General features: G+C 39.3%; 1 pseudogene; it reads left to right on the top strand.

Moving 5' to 3' along the window:
- Nucleotides 1-8,720: 8,720 nt before the first annotated feature.
- On the top strand, nt 8,721-10,689 carry LOC147282854 (secreted RxLR effector protein 161 pseudogene; annotated as a pseudogene).
- The last annotated feature ends 8,490 nt before the right edge of the window (nt 10,690-19,179 follow it).

Here is a 19,179-nt window from a genome sequence, read left to right as displayed (position 1 = left end):
TTACTTTTGGGCTTTTCGTTGTTGTGGTGGGTTTGTGTGTTTCTTCATAACAAAAATTTGGACCATCTTAAAAGATATGGAGTACCATATATTAAGTAGAAAATTTGGGTTAAATCATATAATTTTTAGGTTGGGCTACTAATTAATAGAATTAATTTTCAGAATAGGTCACAAACTAATAGCATGTTCTTTTGGGCCTTATTATTGACAGATTTACCCTTTGGCCCGCGTCTAATGAAAGTTGAAGTTTGTTAAAACGGTTTTGATAAAATTGCCAACTCTTTTAAATTGGGTCGTATCATTTCTCAATCTCGTTCACCAACCTCGCTATCGAATCCCAGAGAGAGACGGAGAGAGCTCCATAGCTCTGCACCAAGCTATTCACTTCACAGAGCTAAGAGAGAGAGAGAGAGAGAGAGAGAGAGAGAGAGAGAGATTTGGTGCAGATGAGTTGGCGTTAGGTTTCGTTCAGCGGCTCGGTGACGAACACGGTGGTGGTAATCGAGATGACTTTGATTGCGCTGGTGATTGGGTTTTGGTGTTGGTGTTGGTGTGGAGGAGATCGTCAGATTGGGGAATTGGTGTTGGTTTGGTAATCTTGATCTTGAGTTTGATCTAAATTTTTTGTTCATATACTGCGATTTTGAATTTTCTTTTTTATGTTGCTTATGAATTTCTTTTATTAATTTTCTTAGGGTTTGATCTTTGGATTTTGTTCTCTTTGAGTAATTTGTGTGTTTCTGTTTCAAGTTTTGTATATTGTTTAATTTTGGAGTTTAGGCTTGGCTATGTTTTTGCTTTTTCTTGTTTTGTATTTGGTTTGATTTTTATTTCTCTTTATGTGTGACTGTTCCGTTGTTATGGTTTATGCATTAGAGTTTTAAATTTTTTGTGGAGCTCAGTCACAACTTCTATTCATGATTTTAGGCATTACTAGAAGTGTGATTTTAGCAACTACTTAATTACCTAATGTTAATGTTAGGTGATGATCATTATTCAAAGGGCCTAAAGGTGATCATGGCTAGCTGAATTTCTTTAATTGGTATAATTTTGGTTATGATTTAGTTTCCCTTGATACAGTTTCTAGGAGATTTGTATGATCCTATACAATTGTACATATTGTAGAGATGTGTGTAAGCTTGTGAATTAGGAATTGGTCTTTGTTTGTAAGTAACAAAGGAAGTATATTAATTATGTATATCCACAAGAGTATTGTTCTTCTGAGGTATAGAATGATGCTATAGTTCATGAATTTCATGTCAAATATGATGCATTTCCATACACTTGTGATAGTCTATTTTAGAGTGTGAGTCGATATCCAATTTGGCTACTGTGTAAGTAAAAGATAAAGGCCAAGCAAAATTTTTTGAATTATGATTTTCTAATATTTTTGTTCTTCTCAATTAGAGGAATTATATGGGAATACAAATATACAAGTATGGTAAGTCAACTACACAAATTAAGCTACACGATCCCACAAATCTCTCTTACAAATCTCTAAAATATCTGCCCATAAATCTTTCTCTAAATATCTGCACAATTGACTCACTTCAACACTCCCCCTCAAGTTGGTGAATGGATATCGCACATACCCAACTTGACTAGTGAGTCATTAAATACCATGCTGGCCACTGCTTTAGTAAGTACATCTGCTAATTGATTTTCGGATTTCACAAATGGAAAGTTAACAATTACAGCTTCAAGCTTCTCTTTAATAAAATGTCTATCAATCTCCACGTGTTTAGTCCAATCATGCTGAATTGGATTATGTGCAATATTTATGGCTGACTTATTATCACAATATAAATTCATAGCAGTCCTTGGTTTTAAACCCAAGTCCCTAAGTAAGTTTCGTAGCCATAGTAACTCACATACTCCAAGTGTTATACCTCTATACTCAGCTTCAGCACTTGACCTTGCTACTACTGGTTGCTTTTTACTTCTCCAAGTTACAAGATTACCACCGACAAAGGTGAAGTACCAGGAGGTAGACCTTCTATCGTCAGCCGAACCTGCCCAATCAGCATCAGTGTAGCCTTCCACCTTCAGTTGGCCATGATTAGAAAACAATAGACCCTTGCTTGGAGCAGCTTTCAAATATCTCAGTATGCGATCTACGGCATCCATGTGAGGTTTCCGAGGATCATGCATGAACTGACTTACAACGCTTACTGCATATGCAATATCAGGTCTGGTATGAGATAAATAGATCAATTTTCCCACAAGCCTTTGGTATCTCCCTTTGTCAGTAGGAGATGCACTCAAATACTCAAATAACTTGTGATTCTGCTCAATGGGTGTGTCACACGGTTTACATCCAAGCATCCCTGTTTCAGATAGCAAGTCAAGGACATATTTTCGTTGGGATAAGAAGATACCATGTTTTGACCGGGCTACTTCAATTCCAAGAAAATATTTTAGGTCTCCAAGTTGCTTCATCTCAAACTCAGTAGCTAAGTACTGTTGTAAATTTGAGATTTTCTCATGATCATCCCCTGTTACTACCATATCGTCAACATAGATAATCAAAGCAGTAATTTTACCTCTTCTATGTTTCAAAAACAACGTATGGTCAGAGTTACTTTGTTTGTAGCCAAAATTCCTCATAGACTTGGTGAATCTGTCAAACCAAGCCCTAGGAGACTGCTTCAACCCATACAAAGATTTTTTTAGTTTGCACACCATTTCTGTGTCAGAGTATAGTGATATACCAGGGGGAGGATCCATATACACTTCTTCAGTAAGTTCTCCATGCAAGAAAGCATTTTTAACATCAAATTGGAGAAGTGGCCAATTCTGATTAGCTGCTAATGACAGAAGTACTCTCACTGTATTGAGTTTGGCAACTGGTGCAAATGTTTCTTGATAATCTACACCATAAGACTGTGTATACCCCTGTTAGTTTCTAGGATTTGTTAATGTTGGCTATTTTCCTTGTCAAAACAACTGTATTAATTTGTATTTATTCACTCACAAGCTCTAGGCTAGATTTAGGACAAGGTCTGCTGCTTTGAAGAAGTCAAGAATGAACAAGTCACAAGGTATACTGCACTTCATTCATTTCATGAAATTAACAGATTTTTGTCTATTTGACTAGTCATTCACTGATCATAATGAACACTGTTTTTCACGTACAGTGACTGTTACTGACTGTTACTTAAATTACAGTTGCTACAGTGGGTCATTTCGGGTTTTGCTTTTTAAGCCCAATTCTTTGAAAGCCCATATTCTATTTAGTATTAGACATGCATGTGCATTGCACAAGACTTGTTTTCTCCACTGTAGCATTCAGATCTGATTTCCTCTTTCCCATTCACGCACACACACTATTCATCATCTTCTACATTCTGATTTTTAAATGCAAAATTCCTTTTGACAGCTGCTTATTTCTATCCTTAGTAAATACTAGGATACCCCTCTAGGACAAAGGGAATATGCCCATAATCCGTCTTTTGTGGACAGCCATTGATGGGCTTCCACGTGGCATGGGCGAACATGCCTCTTGCGTGAGTGTGTACGGGTATATGGGCTGTTTTGGTTCAGATCTCTGTGTGCGTTGATGAGCAATTTTAGAGCGTGATTCTTGGTTTCTCACGCCTGGGTATTTTTCCATGTGAAGTGCTCATCTTCATAATTTTCAGAAAATGGTTTTTAAATCTTGAAAAATCATATAGAAATTTTCTGAAATTGTTTTTGTTAAATCTGAAATTCTATATGGGTTTGAGTGCTTAAATGTCTTCATACATACTTCAAACACATTCATTTTAGATTTAAGTTGAAGGATTCAATATTGATCTTTTCATGCCGATAGCTTGAGAAGATTGATCTTTGTTTGTGAATCCTACATTTGCATATCATGTTCATGCATTGATGAAACCACTGAGCTTGGTGCGGATTGGTGCCATGGGTTGATGAGCTTGGAGTGGAGCTGCCTTCTTCATGAATGACCATCTGCCTTGCGTATGGAAGTTGCACAAAATGGGTAAGCTAGCTGCCACTTAGTCTAGGACTTAGTGATTGAGCTTGTGTGCTGAGTGCCCTCCTTTGTATTGAACTTCTGATTTAGTGGATTTCCTGGTCAGCTGGATAGACCCCCAGTTTTTACCCTTTGTGGTTTTTCTGGGTGAACATCTTGTGTGTTTCTGTCTTCCATATTTGTGTTGTTATGATTACTGACTCACTCATCTTTTAAACACAAATCTGTACTGGAGCTATTTGATTAAAATTGATATATGCCTTATATAATTGTTTAGAAAATCACACACCACTGTAGTTGTGGATAACACTGGGATGCCTATTGTGATGGATCCTCTGAGTGTATAGGATGTCACTTGATCCTTGGTGTGTTTGATTTGTGTTGTTTTACTGAAGTGATTTTTGATTTTTAGAAGTCAATGTGGAGTTTCACATTTTGTTACTGGACTGTCTGAGTTGTGTTTGGTTGACTAGTTCGTGAGTAATCACATAAACCAAAAATTGGGGTCCGATCACTGAAAGTAAAATTAATCAAGTTAATTAAGTGAATAGATCACCTAAACTAAACTTTCAATTGGTATCAGAGCGCTACTCTAAAAGCAAATAGAGAGATCCTAGGGTGGTGTTTGCTTTCTAGGTGTGTCTAGATGGAAAGAGATCGTGTTGCAGGATCTTGCAACTCTCCTCCATTTTTTGATGGCAGCAACTACGCTGCTTGGAGAGAAAAATTTGAAATTTTTCTTGATGCCTATGATGAGTTGGCATATGAGTATCTCAATGTTGAGTGGATTCCTCCCACACGGATGGTTGATGGGATTGAAACTCCTAAGCCTAGGTCCGAATGGTCTTTTGCCGAAGTCACGGCCTCTAGCTCCAACAAGAAGGCTAGAAATGCTATCGTCACTGCATTGTCTTCCTCACAATTTGCACACATACAACATTGTGTCACGGCTAGGCAAGCTTGGAACAAACTTAGGGTTGTTCATGAGGGGGACAAACAAGTTAGGTCACTTAAGCTTCAAATGGTACATGCCAAATTTGAAGAAATTAGGATGAAAGAGTCCGAGTCATTTTCCGAGTTCTATGAAAGGTTGGAAGCCCTCACAAATGAAGCCATGTCCCTAGGTAAACCTTATGAGGAGTCTACCATTGTCCAAAAGGTTCTTAGATCTCTACCTAAGAGATTTCAATCTAAGAAGCATGCAATACAAGAAGTCCAAAATTTGGATGAACTCAAAATTGGTAAATTGGTAGGAAAGCTTAAAACCTTTGAGATGGAACTTGAAATGGATGAAAGGGATAGCAAGAAGTCAAAAGATATTGCTTTGCAAAGTGTCAAAGAGATGAGTGAAAACTTGAGTGAAAAATCATCCATGCCCGATGATGAGGTTGCCCTTTTTGTCAAAAGATTTAGACGAATCCTTAGAAATAAAGGGAGAGAAGCTAGAACTAGTGGTAACAACTTTAAGGAGTTCAAATTCAAACCTCAAGGAGAGAATTCATTTGAGAGAAAACAAGAGAGGAAGCCTAACTTTAAAGAGGGAAGAACAACCAAGAGAGATGTGAAATGTTACACTTGTGGTGGAATAGGTCACATAGCAATTGAATGTGCAAACAATAGAAAGAATCATTCTTCAAGTAAGAATAAAGCCATGAAAATCACTTGGAGTGATAGTGAGAGTGATGACTCAAATGATTGTGAGTCTTCTTCCGATGTTGAGGGTGATGAAGTTGCATTTGTTGCATCAATCAAGGAGATTGATCAAGTAGATGGTGGGTCTGACTCAGAATCTGTTCCTGATGATGAGTCTTACACTGCACTTTGTGATAAGTATGACTTACTTTTCACCGAAACGCTTAGCATAAAGGAAGAAAATCAGAAACTAAAGAATGCTAAATTGAAATTATGTGAGAAGATTGAGTCATTAGAGAGTGAATTAGAAAGTGTGGCTATCTTGAAACAAAATTTTGAGAGTCAAGTCAAAGTGCTCAAGGAGAGCAACATCTACTTTAAATCTTTGAATGAAAAGCTTGAAAAAGAAGTTCATGAAGCAAATGAGAGCATTGTTGAGCTCACCATTGGGGCTGAAAAGGTTGATAGGATGCTTAGGATTGGAAAGCTTCATGGTGACAAAACCGGTTTGGGTTTTAGTGAAAATAGTCCTAGTGTATCCAACACAAAGACCATTTTTGTCAAGTCAGAATCTGATCATAGTGTCAAAAAGGGTCTAGGTTTCATTGACATTGGTCAAAATGCATCTCATTCTAAGTCAAGTCAAGCCACATCAAGTGTCACACAAATTGATTGTTCTACTTCACTTAGAAAAACAAAGTTTGTCCCGGTTTGTCATCATTGTCATGTCAAGGGTCACATTAGACCAAATTGCAACAAACTTAGAGGAAAGAAATCAAGTGAACCAAAGAGAAATGTTTCTCTACAAGAGCAAGTGAACAATCTACTCAAAGAGGTAACCAAAATTGCCTTACTTGTCACCCCACTTCCCAAAAATAAGCCAAGTCCACATCAAAGATGGGTTGTGAAGAGCTCCACTAAATGTCTAGTAACCTTGAATGCTTTTTCAGCCACTAAGAGGAACATTTGGTACCTAGATAGTGGGTGTTCCAAACATATGACGGGAGATAAGGAGGTCTTTACCTCTCTTGCTCCTTATGATGGTGGTAGTGTGACTTTTGGAGGAGGAGAGAAGTCCTATGTGAGTGGAAAGGGGGTTGTACACATACCCGGTATACCCAAATTGAAAAATGTAAGATTTGTTGATGGGCTAAATTCTAATTTGCTTAGTATTAGCCAACTTTGTGATGAATGAGGTGGTGAAGTGTGTATGTCCAAAAGTGGATGTAGAATTGTTGACTCCCAAGGAAGGGAGATCTTGAATGCCCCTAGGTCTAGGGATGATTGCTATGTGTTTGATGGCAATGTTGGAAAAATTGAGAATACTTGTAATAGAGCTATTGATAACACTAGCTCTCTTTGGCATCAAAGACTTGGTCACATTAATGTTCATGACCTTTACAAGTTGTCTAAGCATGAGGTTGTTAGAGGTCTTCCAAAGATAGGAAAGCCCGAAACTTTTGTTTGTGGTCCATGTCAAATGGGGAAACAAACCAAAGAACCACACAAAAGAGTCAAAGACATAGGCACCTCTAGGACACTTGAACTAATTCACTTGGATTTAGTTGGTCCGGTCCAAACCTTGTCAATAGGTGGAAAGAAATACATTCTAGTCATGGTAGATGATTTTTCTAGGTACACTTGGGTGTCATTTCTTAAGGACAAGTCGGAGACATTTCATCATTTTGCCAAGATTGTAAAACTGCTGAAAAGTGAAGGTATGTCGAGTCTGTCAAACCTGTCCAGAATCAGATCAGACCATGGTACTGAGTTTGAAAACTCTCAATTCGATGAGTTTTGTTGTCAAATGGGTATTAAACATGAATTCTCAGCTCCAATAACACCCCAACAAAATGGAATCGTTGAGAGAAAGAATAGGGTTTTGATTGAAATGGCTAGAGTAATGTTGAATAGCAAAAATCTTGCTAAACATTTCTGGGCTGAGGCGGTAAACACGGCATGTTACACCATAAATAGAGTCTATCTTAGGCCGGGAACCAAAAAGACTCCCTATGAACTGTGGAAGGGTAGGAAACCTAAGGTTACACACTTTAGAGTGTTTGGGAGTGCATGTTACATCCTTAGGGATAGAGAACATTTGGGGAAATTTGATTCCAAGAGTGATGAGGGTCTGTTTCTAGGCTATTCATCCAATAGTAGAGCTTTTAGAGTCTTCAATTTGCGAACAAATTCTATGTTGGAATCCATAAATGTGAAAATAGATGATCATGATGCATCTATTGAAATGGCTGCAGATAAGGATGGATTGTTCCCACAATCTGATCCGAAAGAGGTTAGTTTGGTTAAAGAAGAGTCCAAGTCAGGTAGTGATGAAGCTACTGATGACTCAAAAATTGTTGAGTTTGACAAGTCAGAGAGCGAACAAACTGACAAAACTCTGAGTCACAGATCTGAAAAACCAAGATGGGTGAGGTGTAACCAGGGTGAAGATGTAATTCTAGGTTCCTTAGACCAGCCAGTTAGGATTAGAAAACAAATGGCCAATGAACTTGCTCATGTGTGCTATGTTTCCATTGTTGAACCTAAAAATGTCAAAGAAGCACTCAATCATGAGGAATGGGTGAGTGCAATGCATGAGGAATTGAACCAATTTGAGAGAAACCAAGTGTGGACTCTTGTAGAGAGACCAGCCAACACAAATGTCATTGGAACCAAATGGATATTCAAAAATAAATCCGATGAATTTGGGAATGTAGTTAGAAACAAGGCTAGGCTTGTTGCTCAAGGGTACTCTCAATTAGAGGGCATTGATTTTGATGAGACTTTTGCACCCGTTGCTAGACTTGAGTCCGTTAGGTTGCTTTGTGCCATTGCATGTCATCTTAAGTTCAAATTGTATCAAATGGATGTCAAAACAGCGTTTTTAAATGGGTACTTGAATGAGGAAGTTTTTGTAGAACAACCAAAAGGTTTTGAGGATCCTCACATGAGAGATGGTGTCTATAAATTGAGGAAAGCCTTGTATGGGCTGAAGCAAGCTCCAAGAGCTTGGTATGAGAGACTCTCTCATCACTTGTTGTCCAATGGGTATCAAAGAGGGTCGGTTGACAAGACCCTATTTGTAAAAAGGTTGAAAAATGATGTCTTGATTGCTCAAGTTTATGTGGATGATATTGTTTTTGGTTCAACTTCAGATTTTCATGTTAAGAGATTCATTGATGTAATGTCTAGTGAATTTGAAATGAGTCTAGTTGGTGAAATGAATTTCTTTTTAGGGCTTCAAGTCAAGCAAGTAGATAGTGGGATATTTATCTCCCAATCTAAGTATGCTAGAAACTTGGTCAAAAAGTTTGGGCTTGAGTCTTCCAAAGTGGCTACTACTCCAATGAGTAAAAGCTCCAAACTTCATAGGGATCCAAGTGGTAAGCAAGTGGACCAAACCTTGTATAGAAGCATGATAGGAAGTCTCCTCTACCTCACAGCTAGTAGACCGGACATATCATTTGCGGTAGGAGTGTGTGCTAGGTTCCAAAGTGATCCCAAAGAATCCCATTTGTTTGCAACAAAAAGAATCATCAAATATGTAAGTGGGACTCTTGACTATGGGTTGTGGTATACCCATGATACCAACACTAAATTGGTTGGATTTAGTGACTCCGATTGGGCTGGGTGTAGTGATGATTTGAAGAGCACCTCGGGTGGTGCTTTCTATGTTGGGAATAACTTAGTGTCTTGGCATAGCAAGAAGCAGAATTCTGTCTCTTTGTCGACTGCTGAAGCTGAATACATAGCAGCAGGGAGTTGTTGTACACAACTCATTTGGATGAGGCAAATGTTAGCCGATTATGGAATTGATGAGAAAACTTTTCTCATCTATTGTGATAACATGAGTGCTATAGATATCTCCAAGAACCCGGTGCAACATACTAGAACCAAGCATATTGACATAAGACATCATTTCATTCGAGATCTTGTGGAGAGTGGCACTCTTACCTTGACTTTTGTTCCTTCCGAACAACAACTTGCGGACATCTTTACAAAAGCTCTAGAGAATCCAAAGCACATTAGTCTTCGGAAGTCAATTGGCATTTGTACACATGCATGAGTCTTTGTAGTTAAATGTGCTTCATTGTTTAAGTTTCTTTTATTTGGTTAAGTAGTTTTTCTTTTAAAGAAAATAACCACCTTGAAAGGTCTTAACATTATTTGTCACACTCTCTTTGATATTCAAAAAGGTTCTTGCATACCATGAGTCATGTCAATAAGCATAATCCCTCCCTCTTGTCAAATGTTAGCCTTGAGATCTTCTTTTAACACTTTGTCATAATCAATCAAACTTGTTAAATGCTTTTCAATGTCAATTTGTTTGAGGATGCAATTTAGCCTTTCAATATAATTCCTCATTTGTGAACCATTTTCAGCTAAACTTTCCTCATTTGAACAAATGTGCACCATACAAAAATAACAAAAAAAGGAAGTGTGACCAAAGAAGTCACGGCCCTAGGGAGACATAAGGTGTTTTTATGGTGTTCTAGGGTAAAGAGTCGCAAAATTGGACCAAATCATTGCACTTAACTTGGGATGTGCTTAAACAAAACAAATGAAAATAATTTTTGAAAAGCCATTGTCATGAGTTGAAAAACTTTGTTTTCAAGAATTGTTCCCAAATTAGAAATTCTATTGAGTGGTTGAATTCTAATCTCTTGTTGTGGATGAAACTTATTTAACCTCTTTGATTGTCATTGACATTGTTTTACCATCTTGAACAAGTCTTGAATGTTAGCATTGACCTCCCTATATCCCAAATATGCTTATTGTCTTGCACAAAGTTTGCAATCTTCTTTTTCCATATCTATGAGAGTATTGACATTGGTGGATAATTCTTTTCAATTGTGTTTGTTGTTTATGTCACTTTTGCTTTGTCAAAAATAAATTCCCTGAAGCACATCTAACTCATAGATTTTCTTTGTGTGTCATTGCTTCCAATTCTCTAAGGATTCCTCTAATTTTTTTTCTGCTTATGCTCCAGTACGCACTTTGTTCATTTTGACTAGTCTGACAATCGTCAAATACAGTCCATTTCTCAGGGCCATTCTGCACCTTGGATTACTGTTCATTAAAGGGCATTTCAGACTTTTCTGCATACCTAGGTTCTTCTCTAGCTGTCCCTCATATTACATGTCTATATTCTGCAAGCCCGGTATCGAGATGTTGCATTTAGGGGGAGTTTGTCTTTAGGGGAGTTAGTTTTAGGGGGAGTTAGAATTTAGGGGGAATTAGACTTGTATGAAATGTTTCTCTTTCGGCATGTATTTTTCTTGCATATCTCTCCATTTTTCTGTGCTTCTGAACTGAATTTTCTTTATGTATGACCTTTTGTCTTTCCATGACAAAAAGGGGGAGAATGTATTGGTTGTTTTAATCTCCATTGCTTGCTGCGTTTAAACTGCATACTATCATACTTTGTGTTGTGCAAGTATTTCTTCTTGCAGGTACATTATAACAAGTGTTGGGCGGTGTGTTGAGAGTCTTGTGAGGTGATTGGGTTATTGTTTTGTCAAGGAAAGCCAAAGGGGGAGATTGTTAGTTTCTAGGATTTGTTAATGTTGGCTATTTTCCTTGTCAAAACAACTGTATTAATTTGTATTTATTCACTCACAAGCTCTAGGCTAGATTTAGGACAAGGTCTGCTGCTTTGAAGAAGTCAAGAATGAACAAGTCACAAGGTATACTGCACTTCATTCATTTCATGAAATTAACAGATTTTTGTCTATTTGACTAGTCATTCACTGATCATAATGAACACTGTTTTTCACGTACAGTGACTGTTACTGACTGTTACTTAAATTACAGTTGCTACAGTGGGTCATTTCGGGTTTTGCTTTTTAAGCCCAATTCTTTGAAAGCCCATATTCTATTTAGTATTAGACATGCATGTGCATTGCACAAGACTTGTTTTCTCCACTGTAGCATTCAGATCTGATTTCCTCTTTCCCATTCACGCACACACACTATTCATCATCTTCTACATTCTGATTTTTAAATGCAAAATTCCTTTTGACAGCTGCTTATTTCTATCCTTAGTAAATACTAGGATACCCCTCTAGGACAAAGGGAATATGCCCATAATCCGTCTTTTGTGGACAGCCATTGATGGGCTTCCACGTGGCATGGGCGAACATGCCTCTTGCGTGAGTGTGTACGGGTATATGGGCTGTTTTGGTTCAGATCTCTGTGTGCGTTGATGAGCAATTTTAGAGCGTGATTCTTGGTTTCTCACGCCTGGGTATTTTTCCATGTGAAGTGCTCATCTTCATAATTTTCAGAAAATGGTTTTTAAATCTTGAAAAATCATATAGAAATTTTCTGAAATTGTTTTTGTTAAATCTGAAATTCTATATGGGTTTGAGTGCTTAAATGTCTTCATACATACTTCAAACACATTCATTTTAGATTTAAGTTGAAGGATTCAATATTGATCTTTTCATGCCGATAGCTTGAGAAGATTGATCTTTGTTTGTGAATCCTACATTTGCATATCATGTTCATGCATTGATGAAACCACTGAGCTTGGTGCGGATTGGTGCCATGGGTTGATGAGCTTGGAGTGGAGCTGCCTTCTTCATGAATGACCATCTGCCTTGCGTATGGAAGTTGCACAAAATGGGTAAGCTAGCTGCCACTTAGTCTAGGACTTAGTGATTGAGCTTGTGTGCTGAGTGCCCTCCTTTGTATTGAACTTCTGATTTAGTGGATTGCCTGGTCAGCTGGATAGACCCCCAGTTTTTACCCTTTGTGGTTTTTCTGGGTGAACATCTTGTGTGTTTCTGTCTTCCATATTTGTGTTGTTATGATTACTGACTCACTCATCTTTTAAACACAAATCTGTACTGGAGCTATTTGATTAAAATTGATATATGCCTTATATAATTGTTTAGAAAATCACACACCACTGTAGTTGTGGATAACACTGGGATGCCTATTGTGATGGATCCTCTGAGTGTATAGGATGTCACTTGATCCTTGGTGTGTTTGATTTGTGTTGTTTTACTGAAGTGATTTTTTATTTTTAGAAGTCAATGTAGAGTTTCACATTTTGTTACTGGACTGTCTGAGTTGTGTTTGGTTGACTAGTTCGTGAGTAATCACATAAACCAAAAATTGGGGTCCGATCACTGAAAGTAAAATTAATCAAGTTAATTAAGTGAATAGATCACCTAAACTAAACTTTCAACCCCTTTGCAACTAGCCGAGCTTTAAACCTCTCAATAGTCCCATCTGCTCTGTACTTGATTGTAAATACCCATTTGCATCCCACGGTCTTCTTTCCCTTTGGTAAGGGTACAAGTTCCCAAGTAGCATTCTTTTGTAAAGCTGCCATCTCCTCTGCCATAGCTTTGGTCCACTTGGAATCTGCCAAAGCTTCATGCAATTTACTAGGAATAGACACAGAGGATAATTGTAATACAAAAGATGCATATGACTTGGACAACCTGTGAGACGATACATGACTATTTATGGAATACTTAACTTTGGCTTTGGGATCAGGCTCATATTTAGTTGGTGGTTGGCCACGATTAGACCGTGGTGGAAGATGATATCTAGGTGTTTCACATTCAAGACCAATATCATTACCTAAATCATTAATATTAGAATCAGCACGGGTAGGAAGAATAGAATTAGATGATACCTCTAAGGGATTATCCGGAGAAGATTGGATCAGTGGTTCTGGTGAAGGAGTAGGAAACAATGTACTATCATAGACTTGATTTTCACATGTATCAGTGGAGCACTCAGTGGACAAAGTATCAGATGATGTATCGACTTCTTCCATGGAGTTCTCAAGACTATCATATGCAAACAAATTCATATCATCACAATTCTGAACTTCTTCCTTAGTCTCCCCCTGAAGAGAAGAATCGGGGATAGCTTTGGAGTAGAAAAGTATGTGTTCGTGAAATGTGATCCATGGACTGAAGACGGATAATAACAATGGTAACCTTTCTAAGAAGAACCTTACCCCACAAAGACACACTTCAAAGCACGTGAATCAAGCTTGGTACGTTGGTGAGCATGTAAATGAACATACACAACGCATCCAAACACACGAGGTTCCAAATGAACAATGGAAGAAAGCGTGCAGTGGTCGGATAGCACATCCAAAGGCCAGAGAAAATGCAAAATATTGGAGGGTGTACGATTAATGAGATACACAGCAGAGCTCAATGCCTCTGCCCATAAGTAGGACGGAACATGACCGCCAAGTAACAATGATCGAGTAACTTCCAAGAGATGTCGGTTTTTACGCTCAGCAACTCCGTTCTGTTGGGGAGAATGAGGGCAAGAAGTTTGGTGAAGAGTACCGACAAAATGCAGAAAGTTAGTCATCTCTTTATTGACATACTCACCCCCATTATCGGAACGAAGAACTTTGATAGAAACACCAAATTGTGTGAGTACCATCTAATGGAACTGGCGAAAAATAGCACAAACATCACTCTTATACTTTAAAAAATAAACCCAAGTCATCCTGGTACAGTCATCAATAAAAGAAACGAACCACTTCATCTCATTACTTGTAGAAAGAGGGGTAGGACCCCACACATCGGAATGAACTAAGGCAAAAGAGGCGGCAACTTTATTATCATTTGTAGAAAAAACAGTACGATGGTTTTTGGCCATCACACAAGTGTCACAAACAAGATCAGAAAGACTCAATCTAGTAAACAAGGATGGAAACAGTCGTTTCAAATAACTAAATGAGGGATGACCTAGTCGCCGATGCCACAACCAAATCTCTCTCTTCTTTCGCAAGATGTTGTCACCCATGACATGAACTAGTGCCTGACCACCAGGCTTAGCAAATCCATTGTCTAGATAGTACAAACCTCCTCTCCGGTTACCACTGCCAATCTTCTCCTTGGTATGAATGTTCTGAAAAACACAGTGAGTGAGAAAGAAAGTGGCAACACAATTATAAGATTTGGTCAGTTGACTAACAGAAATAAGATTACAATCTAGTGATGGAACAAATAAAACGCCAGATATAGATAAAGATTTTGTCAAAGATACAGTGCCGACTCCAACAACCGGAGAAGACATACCATTGACATTAGTAATAATGGATTTAGGACAACTAGAGGTAAAATGACAAAACATAGAACGATCACAAGTCATATGGTCAGTTGCACCTGTATCAATTATCCATGTACTATGTCCAGCAAAAGACAGAAAACAAAGAGCAGAACCAGACATACTTGACTTGGCAACGAATCCGGAAGTAGTGACTAAGTTGCTTTTGGAAGCTTGCGTAGAAGACTCAAAGGTCTGACCGGTTTTCTTTGCCTTCTTCTTGTCCCACCACTCAGGGTACCCATGTTTCTTGAAACAGGTATCCTCAACATGGTTAGTACCATTGTAGTAGGTGCACTTCCTGCCAGACTTCTTAGAATCAAATTTTCCACCAGTTCTTTTGGCAGCAAAGGCTCATTTCTCGGTCACTGGACTACCCATCATAGCCTTCTGTCTATTGGCTTCAGCACACACAGCAGCATAAGCCTCCCTTAAACTGGGAAGAGTTGAGGATGCTAAAATCCGGCTACGAACTGCATCCAGATGTGAATCGAGACCGGCTAGGAAGATATAAATGCGATCAACATTTGATTTCAGCAGCTCTTGTACGGATATCATCCGCATTTGTCAATGCACAAGGGCGAAGTGCATTAAGTTCCTGCCAAATTTTTTGCAATTTCCCAAAATAAGCCATAACAGTGCCACCATTTTGTTTAGTGGTAATTACCTGGCACTGGAGCTGATAAGCTTTGTTGAAATCTTGATTAACAAAGTATTGTTGCTGGAGAGCCTCCCAAATGTCTTTGGCAGTTATGATCCGTTGAAACATGGTTCTCACATCTCGAGTCATGGAATTCAACATCCAGGCTTTTACCATACAATTTTCCTCATTCCAAGTTTCATACTCAGCGGAATCGGTAGCGGGTGCAGATCGTGACCCACTGATAAGGCCCCATCTTCTTCTTCCAGTAATGTTGATCTGCGCATTAATGGCCCAATCAACATAATTGGTGCCATCTAATTTCTCTGGTGCAATAGCAGAATTGATTTCATGTGAGGACAGCGGTGGCAAAGATGGGAATCGACTGGGACCATGTGAGACCCGGAAATTTTCAAATTTATTTTGTGATTTTTCCTTTTTTCAAAAAAATTTTTATAGAATTTATTTGTTAGAAAATCTAATTTTTTTTCACCTTGAGCTTTAAATTGTTTGACCAATTTTGACTAGGGTTTTGACCCAAGTTAGAACTTTAAAAGGTAGTACTTTTACTCACGAACCCAACGGTGCAAGTCTCGTATTATTCCGAGTCCGGGAGATTATTTTATGAATTTCCTAAATTTTCTTAGTTTGTGGAGCTTGAAATTTTCGAAATTTTTCTAAAGGGCAAATTGGTAATTTGACCTCATAGTTAATTAGTACTAGTCGATACGAGTCCGTAGTATTTTTCGGGGTATTTTTCTGAGTCCCGAGCTATTTTTAATTAATTTTTGAAGTTGGGAAATATAGGAAAAAGAAAATAAAATAGGAAATCACCAGATCGCGCCACGTGGCACGATCTGGAGCATCCATCGCTGCATGGCAGCAAGATCTGATGGCTGCATGTGCAGCCAAGTGTTAGTGCACATGCCACGTGTCACTTCCTCATTGGCCCATTTTGTGACGGTTGACTTGAGTCAACCCGGTCAACTCGGATGAGTCAACCGAGTTGACTCACTCTCTTTCCCTATAAATAGTGCCGCACATCCCAACTGATCCCTCACCAATTCAGCCGCACGCTTCCCAAGAGAGAGATTCTCTCTCCTCTCTCTTCTTTTCTCTCTTCTTCAATTTTGTTTTGAGTTTATCTTGAGTTCTGGAGCTCCGATCGACGATCCGATTTCGCCTACGCGATCGTGGCGACGAGCTCTTCAATTCTAGTAGTTGAAGGCTATGTTTTGGTGAATTTTTAAAAAAATCATTTCTGAGCTCCATAGGTAATTTCTTGATCCCTGTCGAACTTCTGCTAAAATTTTGATAAATCTCTTATTCATTAGGCTCTTTTAATCTTGTTACTTAGCAAGTCTAGTAGTACCGAGACTCTGCCCGTGGAAAGTCTTCAACAGGTATACCCTCAACCCAGCTTATTTAATCTGCAGTTATTTAAGTTGTGGTTATAGACGGAACACTGTTTAACTGTTGTTATCAAATGAACTTAATAAATATTGAGGCCATATCAGTGGTAACCAAATAACGTGATGACTAAGGTCAGTCCATGAGCATACAGGCGTTGGGTACTGAGCCAGAGCTCCCTCAGTTTCCCCATGCACTGACCTGGTCACGTTGTAGGTTCATATCTGATCAACCTCCTCGACAATAAATTAAAATAGATATAGAAACCACACGGTCTGACATGACTGTTTGCCTCGGGGTGCAAGGTCATATCGGATTAAGAATTCAGAGAAGCCTAGCAGGTATGCTAGTGCCAAACCTCTGAATTATACCTGGTCTTAATAGACAAGGTCATCGATTTACGTGAAGACCGTTTTTAACACCAGTTGTTGTCAAACTAGGAACTCCAGTTACCTAAAAGAGATCGTTGCGACGTGGCAAATTGTGATTTGTACTCGAAAACAGGCAAAAGCTTTGGACGCTAGGTAGGGGGACAACACACTCTGACTAGTGGATTTCTTGCATGTATTATATAATAAATACTGTGTGATAAAGATGTATGTTTTTGATTGGCACATCTGCTTGGTTTTATGATGATGGGAATGATGACTGTTATGCATATTCTCGTGAGATTGTTGTTGTGTTTGACTTGAGAGTGAAAGGTCCCTTACGGTAGACCCTGGGTTTCGATCCCCAAAACCTCATGAGGGGTTGTACGGACGAACTGGTCGATTGTCCTTCTTGGGAGGCCAGTCTAGGCGGTATAACCATGAAATGGCCACTTTCGCTAGCCTGTCCCAGTCAAATGACTGCAGGACTTTGTTATGTTTTTGTGAGAGGGTAGTTAGCCCTAACGGCTGGTCAACAGGTATGATTATGAACTTGGGCCCGGAAACTGTATTTTGAAAATTGTATGAGCATGCTACTCGTTTTACAAAGCTTGACAACTGGTTTGTGTTGTGCATTTGATTTTAAATTATCTCAAACTATTTTTCAAACCTAGCAGGGAGTTCTCTGAGGGGGAGCAATGAACGTATGTGATGCTCACCCCTACATTGTTGTTTTTCTCCCTCTTAGGTGCTGCGCGTGTGGACTTTGACGGCCTCGATTAAGGGGGTGGTGGTGCGGTCTCGAGCTTGTCAACTCATGTGTTCCTGTTTAGTCAGTATATTTCCTTGGGCAGGTCTTTGGTGACCTTTTACTTTCTTTATATACCCTTGGTCATATCCTGTATATACACTGAGTCCTTGGGTTGTCTACTTTTGAATTATCGAGTTTATATAAACAGTTTCTTTAAAGTTACTCTAAACAATAGTAGCTCCGAGGGTTGGTTTAATTATAAATTAATTATTTCTGAATAAATTTTCCGCTGCAAACTCAAGCACTCTGATCCAACCCATTTTTACTAAACCAAAAGGCTTAACCTATTTTGTGGATATTTGGGATTATAACACCGGGGGATTGGTTGTTGTAGTCTCAGGTATCCTCAAGATAGGTGCCTCTGTTACGTACCTGGGTTTCGGGGCGTGACAGACCACCTTTTGTGTCAGATCCATTTGATTTAGAGTCACCCATCATGTTCTATTCACTTCTCTCTTCTGCCATATAAACAGAGGAAAAAAAAAAAAAGGAATAAACAGCACACAAAAACTGAAAAAATAGACAACCAACCAACAGAGTGGGTTGCGGCAGAGAAGTCAGTCATGGGTGCTAGGCTATGGCAAAATCGCAGGGGCAGAGAGATGAACCAGCAGAGAGATCGTGGTGGTGTTGGGCTGGGCGACACACTCGAGTAGGTGGACGAGCAGTGAGATGCGCTTGCGGCGGCTGGGTGGTGTGCAGTGAGTCGCGAAGGGCACACTCGCGGAGGGCAGTGCGACGCAGGAGCAGGGAACACTCGCGGTGGCTGGGCGATGCGCAGTGAGTTGCGAAGGAGTCGGCACACTCGCGGTGACTGGCGATGCGCAGTGGGTCACAGAGGAGCAGTGCGACACCCCTCGTGGCGGCTGGGCGATGCACAGTGAGTCGCAGAGGAGCAGTGCGACACCCCTCGCGGCGGCTGGGTGGCGCGCGGTCAGTCAAGGACAGTCACGGCGCACCGTCAGTCACGGACAATCGCGGTCAGTCCAAGCAGTGGTCGTCGTGTAATGGGTCGTGAAGGAAATGCTGGGCTGGGTCGGGTCGTGAAGGAGACGCACTCTCTATACTGATATAGGTACCGAAAAGAAGAAAACAGGTACTTTGTCTCTGTGGTAATCAATTTGAAAACAAAGAGCAGTAGATTTTGGATTTTATGGGTAAATCACTAACCAAATTAATTTAGTGATCAGAAAAAAAAAGAACCCACAAACATGAATACCCTCTGGTTCCTAAGAAAGAGAAGAGGATA

This window comes from Dryas octopetala, chromosome 6 (assembly GCF_963921425.1).
Source record: "Dryas octopetala chromosome 6, drDryOcto1.1, whole genome shotgun sequence".
Taxonomy (NCBI): Eukaryota; Viridiplantae; Streptophyta; class Magnoliopsida; order Rosales; family Rosaceae; genus Dryas; species Dryas octopetala.
This window is presented reverse-complemented; position numbering and strand designations above follow the sequence as displayed.